Here is a 13,789-nt window from a genome sequence, read left to right on the forward strand (position 1 = left end):
GGGAATGGGCATTCCCGGGGCTGATGGGGAATGGATATTCCTGGTCCTGCCAGGGAATGGGCATTCCCGGTGCTGCTGGGGGATGGGAATGTCCAGTCTCTCTGGGAGCTTGGAGTGGTGTAGCCTGGTGACCGTGATGCTGCTGGACCTGTCACTCAAACCCCATCCCTGGTCAAACCCATCCCATCCCAGTGACCCTTCCAGTGACCATCCCAGTGACCATCCTGCCAAACACCGACTCCCATCACAAATCCCTGGTGGTAGAGGGTCAGTGTCCCCCTGCCTGGCTCTGTCCCTCCCCCCCAGCCCCTGAGTTTCCCCCCTGGCCACAATTCCTGGGGTTGGGATCAACAAAACCCACAGGAGATTAATTCCCTGCCTGCCTCAGTCGTGCTGTACCAGCATTCCGGGATGGGAATGGGATGGAATAATCCCTGACTTTGGCATAGCCAGAGCTACAAAGAGCAGGATTAATAAGAACCAGGCTTTAATTTCAGCAGCCCTAAACAGGTCCTTTTTCCTGCAGCATTCCCAGTTTCACGTAAGGCGTTCAAGGAATGGGGGAGCTCTGAAGATGAGGGGTCCTTGCTGCTCCAGGAGGGCAAATCCAGCCCTGGCACCATCCAGCTGGGAAAACCGTTGGATTGCAGCCCAGGCAAGCATCCAGCATTGTGTGGGGACACACGTGTGCCCATGGGGACACGCCAATGCCACGCGTGTGCCACGTGGCTCCACACGGAGCGAGGCCAGGGGTCCCTCCGGCAGCAAAGTCTACACAAAGCAGAGTTGAAAACTGGGATTGTTCCCTGACAAACCAAGTCTGGAAACTTCCCATTTATCCTGTGGATTGGGGCGGGGGTTTAAACCGCTGAGATTTGGGTTCTGAAATCGGGTCCAACCTCGTTGATTCTGTGAGTGCTGATATTTGATGAAAACATGGAATTTTGCTTCCCCAGCTTTCAGCCTGATGCGCCTGTGCTCCCTGTCGGGCACTCAGGGAACATTTGCCAGCCCAGGCCCTTCCTGAGGGGTCAAGGTGGGGTTGTGACTTCTGGAAAACCCCAAATCCCATCGCGCCGGGGTCGGGTTCATCCCCCTGTGCTCCGACAGCGGGTGGGCAGCATTTTGAGGTGACAACAGCCACCAGGCTGGAGGTGACACCTCAGCAGCACATCCCTCTTCCCCAGGATATCCTCCTGCTGGATTTTGGGGTCGGTGTGGCCATGCAGGGTGAGCACCTCCAGCAGCATCACCCCGGGGCTCCCCAATCCCACATCCCGGGTGCCCTCGGGGCTGAGCCGGGCAGGGAGAGCGGCTGGACCGAGGAGGGGATGATTAGGGTGGCCTGTGGAGTAATTATCTCATTGGGCAACTAATACCCTTTCAGCCAGAGCGGGGTGGGGAAGTATTGTTCGGGCTTAGGGATTACATCAACCCGCTGGAGCAGACAATGTGCTCCCCCTGGGAAGAGGCAGCTCAGCCCCAGGGGGAGAGGAGGGAGGCAGGGGCCGAAGCTGTCTCAATTAGTGAGTGTCCCGGCGAGGAAGAGGGTGGTGGGGGCTCTTGGGGGGGGATGTTGAGCATCTTTAACCCTTCGTGCTCCTCCCTCGAGGGTCACTCTGTCCTTCACCCCCGTGCTGAGCCCTGCAGGGACACAGGGGTGCCAGCAGGGCTGGATGTGTCCCCTCCTGCCCTGCAGGGACACAGGGGTGCCAGCAGGGCTGGATATGTCCCCTCCTGCCCTGCAGGGACACAGGGGTGCCAGCAGGGCTGGATGTGTCCCCTCCTGCCCGTCTTGCCGGGCAAAGTGAAGCACGGCCAGTTTTCCCCTTTTTCTGCCCTGTTTTCTTGCTGTCAGCCCTATGCCAGCCCCTTCCAGGCTCTCCAGGCTCCCAGTGGTGGGGACAGGCCAGCTGGGGACACCAGGGGGGAACAGCAGAGCGGCCAGGCAGGGGCAAGCAGGGCACGTTCTCCTCCTCAGCCCCCAAAAAAAACAGCGCCGAGGAGGAGGAGGACGACAACAACAACACAACCACAGCCCCACACACCCTCACACGGCATTTGGGGCACAGCAGGTCCTCGGTATCCCCCTGGAATACCTGGGGGGGGTGTATTTTTGGTCGGGTTCGCGGTAAATGAGGCGTGAGCCCGGGCGGGCCGGCGGCGGCCACCGCGCCAGGTTAGCGGCGGAGCGAGGGGGGCCGGGCCGGCTCCACCTGGCCCTCGCCATCCGTGGGGGTGATGATTAAACACCGGGGCTCCCAGCTGCCATACATTTTTAAATAAATGAATAATACATAGAGGGGGTGATAAATAAATAACGGGCCCCCGCACATTTTGAACTTAGCCTCTGAGAAAAATCCTTTTAGTTCAAAAGGACCTGGGCGCGCGCTCGGGAAAGGAGGGGGGGGGGGGGGGGGCCCCTGCTTTTTGAAGGGGGCGCCCCCGGGGGGGCGGGGGTGGGCAGGGGGGGGGAGGGGGGGGGGGGGGGGGGGGAGAAAACCGGCCTCGACACGGGGGGGGGGGGGGGGGGAGGGGCGGGGGACGAGGGTCCTTGGCATCGCCAAGGGCGGCTGTGGTGGGATCAGGCGGCTGCGGATGCCCCCGTGCCGGGCACTGGATCCTCGGGAAGGAAGAGGAGGAGGAGGAGGAGGATGGGGAGGGAGCTGTGGTGGGAGGGGAAGGGCAGCCCCCGAAAAAGGTGAGCGGCAGGTGAAAGGTCGGGTCCCGTGCCGAGGAGGAGCCCCCGTTTAGCAGAGCAAAGGCAGCGTTTACTCGGCAGTGGCCCGATATAAAGAGGTGGGTGGCCCTGGAAGGCGGCCCAGACAAATACAAGGGGATTAGCCAAGGGCAAGGTGTGAGCAGAGGGGTGAAGGGAGGGGAGGACGGGCAGGGAGAGCCGTGAGCGGGGGCATCACGGGCTGCCCGGAGAGGGGAAGGGGCACTGAGGCACAGGAGGGTGGGGTGTGGGTGTGAGGGACCGGGTTATCCCCTTTGGGGGGAATCCAGAGAACCCCCAAATCACAGGAGAGGGAGGTGGGATCAGCTCTGGGGCCGCCCCAGATCCCTGCACAGGGGGGTTGGTGGCACAAACCTGCCCTGCCAGGGCAGCCACGCACACACACACACACACACACGTGTTCTGGCTGTGCACAGCCACCCACATGCATGGCACCTCTGTCCCTGCCAGGTACACACATGTCCCAGCCATGCACAGCCGTGCACATGTATGTTCTAACCATGCACAGCCACCCACATGCACCTCTGGACCACGCACAGCCATGACATGCGTGTCCCAGCCATGTACCCACGTGTCCTGGCCACGCCCATGCGTGTCCTAACCATGCACACACATGTTCCAGCCATGCACAGCCATGTACACGTGTGTTCTGGCCATCCACAGGCGTGTCCCAGCCGTGTACACACGTCCTGACCTGGCACATCCATGCACAGGTGAATTCCAGCCCAGCCAAGCCATGCCCACGAGTATCCCATCCATGCCCACACGTGTCCCAGCCGTGCCCACACGTGTCCCAGCCATGTCCACACGTGTCCCAGGACAGCTGGGACCCTCCCTCACCCTTCCCAAAGCCCGAGTTGCCGCGGAGGCAACTTTCATTCTCTTAATTCTCCGCTCGAGCCCGCGGCCGCTCGCCCGCCTCGCTAAGTGGGTATTGATTTATTAGGCTGTAATTTAAGGCAGAACGTTTTAAAATGAACTCACACACCGAACCCAGGCGCGGGAATAAACAAGACCTGATTTATTTGCTCCCTGTCTCGTGGCAGATGCAGGGCTGGGCCGGGCTGGGCTGGGCTGGGCTGGGCTGGCAGCACGTGGGGACGGGATGCGCCCTGGAATGGGAGGGCTGGGAAGGGAGCAGCCCCCTCGCCTCCTGCGAGGGCTGCAGAGCACCCCTGCACCCCAAATCCTGCACCCCCTCAGCAGGAACGACCCCTGGAGCCCCCTCAGTGCCGGGGTGCAGGGGATGGGGATGGCGACAGCGAGGGCAGCGCTGGCAGAGCCCAGTGTGGCCTGTGCCCTGTGTGGGAGCATCACCCAGCCACCCCACTGGCAGCACCAAAACCACCCCAAAACTCCCCATGAGCACTCTGGAACCTGCAGGGTGTGAGGTTTGAGCAAACCCCTCTCCTTCTCCCCCAGCAAAGACCCTCCAACTCCACCTTCCCAGGCCGGAGCTCCGCCGGCATCAACCAGCCACGCTCCAGGGATGCCCCCAGCCTGGATGAGGGGGGTTATTTCACCCACCCACACCCCCCCCCGGGGCTCAGCATCCCCCCCCCGCCTCCACCAGCTGAGTGCCGGGTGTCAGAGCCCCGCCAGGTCCCATCTGCGGGGCCCCGGCTCCGCATTCCTGGAGCCGCCGTTCCCGGCGCGGCAGCAGCTGCCGGACACAACCGACGGCGCGGGCGGCTCGTCTTGACCTTGTCGGTCAGGTGTTGGGGGGCGGGGAGGGAGGGAGGGGAGGGGAATAAATAAAAAAAAAAAAAAACCCAAACCTCCCTCCCGGCCCCCCCCGGGCGCCGCCAGCCGTCGCCGGGGCACGGGGAGGGTTTAACCATAATGGGGCCGGCTGGGGGAGCGAGGGCGAGGAGAAATTAGTGTCAGTGTGTGTGTGCCTTAAACAAACCTGCGCCGGGGTGACGTGAATGAGGGCACAGCCTGTGTATATATTAGTGATGGGATCTGACCTCGCTGGGAGGGCTCCTTCCCTCGCTCCGCTCCTCTGGGCGTGGGAAAAAGGCCTGGGCTCTTTTCACAGCTGTTCTCGCTGCTGCACTGAGCTAATGGAGGGGCTGCCCGGGCTCCCCTCCCCCCCCCCCCCCCCCCCCCCCCCCCCCCCCCCCTCCCCCCCCCCCGGGGGAGAAAAAAAAAAAAAAAAACACCCACCCCCAAAAAAAAAAAAAAAAAAAAAGCCCCTTTCACAGTCCCTTAAAAACACACCTCATTGTTCCCGCCCGGGGTTGCATTGAAATGCCACTCGCACCCCACGTCTCTCTCCGGAGCAGCCAGGACCCGGGGCCCGGCCTGGCCACACGTGCACACGCGTGTGCAAGCCCCGGGGTGGCTGTGGGAGCACACGTGGGCCCCTCCTGGCTTGGCACGGGGGGCTTAGCCCTAAAGGCCGCCCTGGAAGGGGTGTCGGGGAGGATCGTGGTGAGCTGAGGTGGTTTTCTGTGCCCCAGGCAGTGCCCTCGGCCTGGACACCCACCCTGTTTCGCTCTGGGATCTCCATGCTTCGATTTTGGTGTAAGAATTGAGGGAAAACGGGAAGGAGGTAAAAAAGTACCAGTGGCTGTCGCTGTTTTGTGAGGCCAGAGCAGAGGGGACACGGGGATGGTGGCTGTGCCCCCCTCCACCACCCAGCCGTGGGGACCCCAAACACACCATCACTCCTCTCATGCCCAGGTTTCACAACCAGCTTTTAGTGCTCCTGGAGTAAACATTCCACGTTAAATCCCCGCCTGCCACACGAAGGGATGGGGTTTCCCCAGGGACAGGGCAATCTGGGCGGTCACACCTCGATTCTCCCCAACATCAAGCCTGTGATTTGCCCAGAAATCCCCTCCATGCTCCGCACAAATCCAAGATTTCCAACAAACAATAAACAGCTGCACAAGGATCAGCCCTCGCCTGGTTTCCCAGGGAATTAGGGCAGAGAAAGTCGGAGCTGAGAGCTCCGGGGACGGCGGAGCCGGGGGGTCGCTCCTCGGAGCCGGGGACGGAGGCACAGCCCCCATTGCCAGCACCTTCCCCATTCCCAGCACCTTCCCCATTCCCATCACCTTCCCCATTCCCAACACCTTCCCCATTCCCAGCACCTTCCCCATTCCCATCACCTTCCCCATTCCCAGCACCTTCCCCATTCCCAACACCTTCCCCATTCCCATCACCTTCCCCATTCCCATCACCTTCCCCATTCCCAGCACCTTCCCCATTCCCATCACCTTCCCCATTCCCAGCACCTTCCCCATTCCCAGCACCTTCCCCATTCCCAACACCTTCCCTTGTTTGCCAAGGCCCGGCCCCGGAGCAGCACCGGGATTGTGCTTTTCATTAAAAATAAATAAATACATTCCTGGTGGCGGCGGCGGAGGAAAGGCTTGAAAACACCATCCCCAAAAGGCCCCCCCAGCCAAGAGGCAGCGGCAGAACCCACAATTATCATTTCCCGGGATTTTTTTGAAGCCCATCTCCCGCTCCCCTCGGCGGGGGCAGCAGGACGGACGGACAGACAGACAGACAGGGCCCCGTCCTCAGGGCTCGCTGGTTCTCTCCCCGCTGACCTTTCCCCGCTGCTCTGACGGATCCTTTGTGACACCAGCGGGGCCGTGGCACACCTTCCGTCCTTGCCGCGCGCCCGGCGCGGGGACATGGCCACGAGCGAGTCCCTGTCAGCCGCGATTAGGGGGAGAAGGGCTGCGCCGCCACCGCGCGCTTTCCGCATGAGCTCCGGAGCTGGTGCCAGGCAGGGGGGTCCCCCCCTGGTCCCCACCCCCTCTCCCGGTGCCCAACGCACGTGCCCTGCGCTGGGAAACGGGAATCTGTTCATCGGCCACGCGCCGGGACGGGATGGGCGGCGCGGGGTGGGATCGGTGAGGGTGGGGTTGGGGTCGCTGAGGACGGGGTTGGGATCGGCGAGGACAGAGTTGGGATCAGCAAGGATGGGGTTGGGATCACTGAGGATGGGGTTGGGATTGGCGAGGACAGAGTTGGGATCAGCAAGGATGGGTTTGGGATCACTGAGGATGGGGTCGAGATCAGTGAGGATGGGGTTGGGATCGGCAAGGATGGGGTTGGGATCGGCAAGGTGGGGCTGGGATCACTGAGGATGGGGTTGGGATCAGTGAGGTGGGATTGGGATCACTGTGGATGGGGTTGGGATCGGCGAGGATGGAGTTGGGATCACTGAGGATGGGTTTGGGATCACTGAAGATGGGATTGGGATCGGCAAGGTGGGTTTAGATCGCTGAGGGTGAGGTTGGGATTGGTGAGGAGGGGTTGGAATCAGCGAGAATGGGATTGGAATTGGCAAGGATGGGGTTGGGATCGCTGAGGATGGGATTGGGATCAATGAGGTGGGGTTGGAATCAGCGAGTGCAGGGTTGGGATTGGCGAGAACAGGGTTGGGATCAGTGAGGATGGGGTTGGGATCAGCGAGGACGAGCTCTCTGAAGCCAACGTACGTATGTGCTGATGCACACGTGTGTGTGTGTGTGACCTACATTCGGGGCTGCAGCGCTGCCCACGGGTGGCCAATGCCCGGGGGGCTGATGCCCACACGTGCCCGTGGCGAGGGGGCTCAGCCAACCCTTGTGTGCCAAAGACCCATCAATTCCCGAGGGGTTTTCCCTGTGCCTGGAGCATTCCCAGTGTGAGGAAGGAGAAAGGAAGCTCCGACCAAGCTCACAAAGCGCTTGCTGAGCCTGGGAGGAGGGTCTGGCTTTGGCAGGAGGGACAAAGCGCGGCCACCAAGGCCACATCCTCGGCACCCTGAGCACCACAGACACGTGGGGGGTCCCCCCCACATCCAGCACCTGCCCCCTGCCCCAGTCCAAGCACCTGCCCTGCTCCCCTTGCTTTCCAATATTCCCATTTCCTCAGCTGGTTTTGACTTCTCCACCCGGCGCAACCACAGAGTTCCCATAGAAACATGAAGATATTAAACTGTAAATAATAATTTCTCCATAAAAAGAAAAAAAAAAAAAAGGGAGAGAGAGAGAAAGCAATGCTCTAGCACATCCTGTGGGGCTGGTGGGTCGGGAATAGACCCTGATATCCTGGGAACAGACCCCAATATCCTGGGAACAGACCTTGATGTCCTGGGCATGCAAAGCCTCATCTCACCCACCCCGTGTGGGTGCAGGTCCCACTCTCACCCCTCAGGCACTGAGGGAGGGCTGAGAGCTCTCACACTGCTCCCAGCACTTCCAGCACCTGATTTATCCAGGCTGGATGAATCCTGACATCTCCATCCTGACATCTATAAAAATTAGCAGCTGAAGAGGCGGCCTGGCCTTGCCTCCCCCCCCTCAGCTCGGGGTAAATAAACAAAATAAACAGGAGCTCCAAACCTGATGGGAAGGGATCTTTGTTTGCTGGGGCCTGGGCAGTGATGGTTTGCAAATGGCCTAAAGTTAAACCCATCCCTGGTTCTCATTCCCTCCATCCCGTGCAGATGGTTTTGTCTGGGATTTCCTGCTTTATGTCTGTTGAAGTGATAGCTTTTATCATAAATTACTTGGTTTCCCCCACACACACACTGTTATCAAGTTGGAAAATCATCAGTTTGTGGTGGGAGAAAGGAGAAATGCCAGGGCTGGGGAGGGGGTGGGGGGCATAGGGAACCTCTCGGAGAGGGATGGGGAGATTTGGGTTTAAAGGCTGAGAACCTGCAAACCTTCGGGCACCTGCCGTGGGTGTCATTGGCCTGGATGGCTCCAAACTCAATTCCTGCCACCCCTCCCCAATTAAAACCTGGATATTGTGCTGATGGGGGGGCAGGCAAGGTTATTTTTAGGGTTCTGGTAGACAGGGTACTGGTTTCCCCCCACGAGACTGGTGGCAAAGGTGGAGCAGCCTCCTGGCTCCTCTCGGCACCCCAAATCCCAGAATTCCTGCAGCTCCTTCCACCCCTCACACCAACCATGGCACAAAGGGGTCCCTCTGTCCCAGTGCCAAGCCCGAGGCCGGATCCAACACCTGAACCACCACAGGGCAGTGGCAGTGCCCTGGCATCCCCACAGCCGAGCCAACCACGAGCTCCCTATTCCCATCTCCACACTGACACGGGATTTTGGGGGTTACCCCACTGCCCCCTCCTCACTCTGCTGTGCTGGCACCGGGATGCTCACCCCAGCTCCTCTCCCTGTGCCAGGAACAAGGACTGGAGAACCCCAGCTCAGCCCTCACCCAGGGCTGGAAACCACCCCCTGCCCCAAAGTAGCTGTGCCGGGCACCCCGGCAGCTCCCGGGATTATCCCCCGGCATAACATCCCCCGGGAACGAGATTGCAGCTTAGGGCCTAATGGAAAAGAGGAGAGAGATGGGATTAAAAGGCAAATAATGACTATTTCTTCAGCGGGGCGGGGGAAATGAGCCGGGGATTAGCGGCCTCTTTACCAGCAGCTCCCAATCCCACCGGGCACTCCCGGATCCAGCCGGGGTGGCCAGAGGTGCCCGTGCCCAGCATCTCTCCCAAGGGTGACATCAGGGCTGGCAGTGCCGACCCCAGAGGGACCAGCCTGGCTGTCCCAAACCCGATCCACCCCGAGCTCCCACCTCATCCCTCCGCCACCTCCTCAGCCCACAAGGGAAGCGATTTCCCCGAGATTTGTTGGGGTTTTTTTTTCCCCCTCTCCCCGCCGGGAATTGCCGGGAGAAATTATAGAATATTCTGCGAGGGGAATAAAACATTGGAAATTAAAAACTTCACTCGCAGAGAGAGGCACAAGCCCGAGAATAAACCTGAAAGGCTCCTTTCTCTCGCCTTCGGTCGCACATGCCGTGCGGTGCCATTGGCTGCTTCCCCTGGAATAGATTCCGTTGCCATGATACCAAGTTTGCTTTTAACGAACCCCAGAAAATTAATGGTATTCAGAAGATAAGTCCTTAAAGTGGAACCTATTTTAAGAAATTCCTGCTAAATGGTTTACAAGTAGTCAGGAGGGAGGGGAAGGTTTCTCGGCGCGCGGCAGAGCCTGCGCCGCTTCCCCGCCGATTCCTGCCGGGGTGCTGGGGTGTGTGGGGGTGGTTTTTGGGGTGTGTTCCAGCCTGGGAGTGTGAGAGGTGAGGGCAGGATTGGTGCCCAGCATCAGCAACCCGTGCTGGGCGCTGGGCATCCCTCCTGCTGCAGCACAGGCAACGCTTGGATCCTCCCGGCTGTCCCCGCACGGCCTCGCTGTGCTGGAACGCTTCCCCCGGCAGCCAGTGCCTTCCTCTGGTGCTTTGGAAGCCCAAACCCTGCCCTAACTCACACACAAAGCTACAGGATCCACGGCTGGGCCAGACCTTGGAGAGCCTGAGGTGGGTGAAAGGATATAAGTGGGTCCAGCACGGAAAACCCGCTCCGACAGCGTCCTGCTGTCCCTTGGAGGAGCTCAGGGCAAAAAGCCGAGGAGCCAGGGAACAGGGAACAGGTTTTCCTGCCCATCCAGCCCCGCAGGTGGCATCAGCCATCGGACAGGGCACATTTTCCCCAGGATTAGTGTCTCTGGCAGGGAGACAAGCCGGTGGCTCAGCAGCTCCGTGTGTGCTGCAGCAAAGGCCGTCGTCCAGCTTGGCGTCACCACGGCCGGAGCACCAGCACTCCTGTTCCCAATTCCCAGGTGGAATATCTCCCTGGGACACGGGGTGTACAGGGGACCATCTACTCTTTATCCCACATCGTGGTGTGGGGTGTACAGGGGGTTTATCCCACACTATGGATGGAGTCCGTGTCCTCCCTGCCCGGGAAAAGACCCAGGCTGGGTGAGCCAGAGGCTGGAGGGGCAGGAGCAGCACCAGGGATCACAGGGATCCGGGACAAGGAGTCTGCCCCTCTGCTGCCTGAACAAAGCAAGACCTGCCAAGAGGGAGAGGGAGGAAGTTGCACCTCGAATTCCTCCCGTGCTGCAGACTCCAGACACGTCAGGTGGAAGAGGAGGTGCGACCGGGATGTGCTGGGCAGGGAGAGGCAGACGGAGCGAGGGATTGGGGCTTCGGGATTTTAATTTTTGGAGCTCTTCCCCTTCTCATTTCTCAGCACCAGCCCAGCCAGGGCATTGATGCTGCAAAGACCCAGCAGTGAGGGGAGAATGGAGGTGCCCTGGTGCCACCACCCTGCTCTGGCCGCCCTCGTACTGTGCCTGCATCCCGCTGGATGGTCCTGGTCCTGCCATGGTTTAACAACAAGGGTGCCTGGATCTGTCTGTGGAGCCTCCTCACTTCCCAATTCCAAACACCCGAGAGCTCTCAGGCACGGAGGGCCCTCCCTCGCTGCCCATTCCACCACATCCCAAAGCACCACCCGAAAACACCTTCCCTGAGCTTCCCAGGAATACCTGGGGACGGCCCAGCCTTTTGGGGTCACCCCTTAACAGCCTTTCCCCTCTCCCAGCACCAACCACGGGGCTGCATCCAGCGCTCCAGGGCCCCCACTCAACCCCACACCCCTCGCTCTGCTGAGCCTCCCCGGGCACCTCAGGGGAGCAGGAGGGAAGGAGGCAGAGGGACTCAACTCCCAAATCCACAGGCGGCAAAGGAGGAGCACGGAGGCTCCAGGAGGAACCCGGGGGTGGCCGAGAGCGGAGAGCTCTCGGAGTGATGCTCCCAAATCCCTCTCTCCCAAGAACAAAGCTGCAGCCTCCCCGCAGATGCAGAACAGGCGACGAGCGGCGATGATTTATTTCTCTCCCCCGGTAGAGAAATCAGCCTCGGAAAAAGGGTTGGTGCTAAATTACAATTTGCATGCGGTGATATATATTTAAGCAACTTTCCTTCCACTTTGTTATAAAACAGGGTTTTTCTCGGGGGGTTATTTCTGAGCTTGGCCCCGTTTCGTTTATCTCCGGCGCGAGGGAGCTTTAATTGTCGGCGTGGAAATTAAAACCACGGCGGGGGAAAAAAAAACAAACAGGAAAAAATTAAAAAAAGAAAAAAATTAATAAAATAAAGGTGCTGGGTTTGTGGGTAGCCTGAGGAACCCAAGGTTGGAATCAAAATAATCACCCCAGCGCAGGAGCCGGTTCTGGGCCTCAATAAAAATGATTAAAGGCAAAACCCCGGCGAAATCTCCACTCCACGGCCGCGTTCGGCTTCCAGCCGGTGGCCAGCGGGCCCCCCTCGTGCCAGGAGGGCAGGGCTGTTCTCCCCGAGGATGGTAGGAGGGTTTTTACATTCGGTTCTCTAGCTTTATGATATCACATACACTCATACAGCTAGATAACCAAAGAGAAAAACCCGCCCAGGTCTCTACAACAACAACAACAACAACAGCAACGGGCCTCTCGCCCCCGGAGGGGGGGTTTGGCTCCCACCCCCGGGGTGGCCACGAGCTGTGTGCCCTCGCTGCCAACAACATGAAGGAACCCCGAAGGTTTTGGAGGGAGAGCAGGAATCGTCTCCGGCGCCTTGGGATGCGACGCACGCGACCCTCGGGTGCCCACCCGGGAGCCCCGACTCGACGTCGTGCCCCAAAAGGACCCCAAAACCCCAAAACGGGCTCAGCCTGGCACAGCCCGGCCCCGGGGTCACGGCAGGGCAGGGTGTCCCCCCAGGATCCATCCCTGCCGCCCAGGGACCTGCCGCCTTCCCGGTCCCAAATTCCCCCCCGGACCCAGCCGGGAGCCCATTCCCACTTTATAATTACTGGAAATTACTGGCACGGAACTGCTGAGTCATGAGAGCGGTTTGGGGAAGGGACGGGCCCAGCCGAAAAGGTCCCCCCCGGGGGTTTCCACCTCGCCCCCGCGCCCTTCTCCTCTTCCTCCCCTTCCTCCCATATCCGCTCCCACCAACCGGGCCCTGCAAACCCGGCAGGGACCCCGCGGATCCTGGGGGTCCGGGCCGTGAATCTCCCGGAGGGGGGGTCTCCCTGAGCCCCTCTGGGATGGCCCCGTCCCCTCAGGCACTTTGCGCCCCGGCCGGGAGGCTCCGGGCACCGGCCCCGGGCACCGGAGGGGGATGTTCCGGGGATGTTCCGGGGATGTTCCGGGGATGTTCCCGGGGAGCTGCCCAAGGCGGCCGCTCGGAGGGAAACTCGGCGGAGAGGCTGCCCCGGTCCCCAACGGGGGACGTGGGGAGGACGAGAGACTCGCATAAGGGGTGCGAGGGAGGGGTCCCGGGGAAGGGGGTACCTGCTCGCCCCGCCGGGGCCGGTGCTGCCCGCGGTCGCCGTCGGCTCCGGGTCGCCGCATCCTTCCCAGGCTGGCAGGGAGGGGAGGAGGCTCAGCCCGGGAAGGAGGATGGATGCCCCCGCCCTGTGCCGGTGCCGGTGCGGGTCCCGCTCCCGCTGCCCGGCGCCTCCGGGACCTGCTTCTAAAGTTGAGGCAGAGTCGTCGGCGGAGGGTTGGCTGGAGGGCGGGGGAGGGCGGGAGGAGGGACGGGGCGGCCGGCGGGGACAAAGCCCGAGCGGCGGGGCTGGGACAGCCCGGGCGTGGGGCCGGGGCAGGGGTCACCCCCCTCCCGGGGGGGGCAGCGCCATTCGCCACGGCCGCCGCTGTCCCCGGGGGCCGGTCCGTCTGCTCGCCCCGGGCCCCCCCGGACCAGCCTCCCGCAGCAGCCGGCCCGCCCCGTCGGGGAGGCGGCGGTGCCCCGGGGGTAACCCCGCTCGGGCAGGGAGGTGGCGGAGCCGCCCCCCCGGCAAAGCCTGGGGTTAAACCCCGTGTGCCGGGAGGAGGAGCGGCCGGGGGGAGGGCGGGAGGGGGGGCGGCTGGTCCCTCCCGTCGGTGCTGCGCTCACGGGCCTCTATGGCCGGGGAGGAATTTTGAAGATGCTCAGGAGTAAAACACGGCTGGAACTGCCCCCTATCCGGGCGGTAAAGAGGTTCCCCAGACGGGCCCGGCCTCGGCCCGGAAAAAAACCCCCTGGCCCGGGACAAAGCGGGACCGCGGCTCGGAGGGGCGGCGGGGCAGAACCCGGGGCGCGGGGCCGAGGTCCGGCTCCACGTCCCCCCCGTGCGGTCACCCGGGGCCGGTCCCCGCCGGCTCTGCCCGGTGCGGGGACCCCGCTCCGCTCTCCCGGCCAGGGGCGGGGGGCAGCGGCCTTTCCCTGGCCCCCCCCCCCCCCGCC

General features: G+C 61.7%; 1 long non-coding RNA gene across 1 annotated transcript; it reads left to right on the forward strand.

The window, feature by feature from the left end:
- The first annotated feature begins 9,399 nt into the window (after window positions 1–9,399).
- On the forward strand, window positions 9,400–11,502 carry LOC113957128. Its single transcript, XR_003531077.1, has 2 exons — window positions 9,400–10,045; window positions 10,764–11,502. It is a non-coding gene; the product is annotated as an uncharacterized LOC113957128 (long non-coding RNA).
- The last annotated feature ends 2,287 nt before the right edge of the window (window positions 11,503–13,789 follow it).

The sequence above is a fragment of the Corapipo altera genome, unplaced genomic scaffold, assembly GCF_003945725.1.
Source record: "Corapipo altera isolate COAL_440 unplaced genomic scaffold, ASM394572v1 96, whole genome shotgun sequence".
Lineage (NCBI taxonomy): Eukaryota > Metazoa > Chordata > Aves > Passeriformes > Pipridae > Corapipo > Corapipo altera.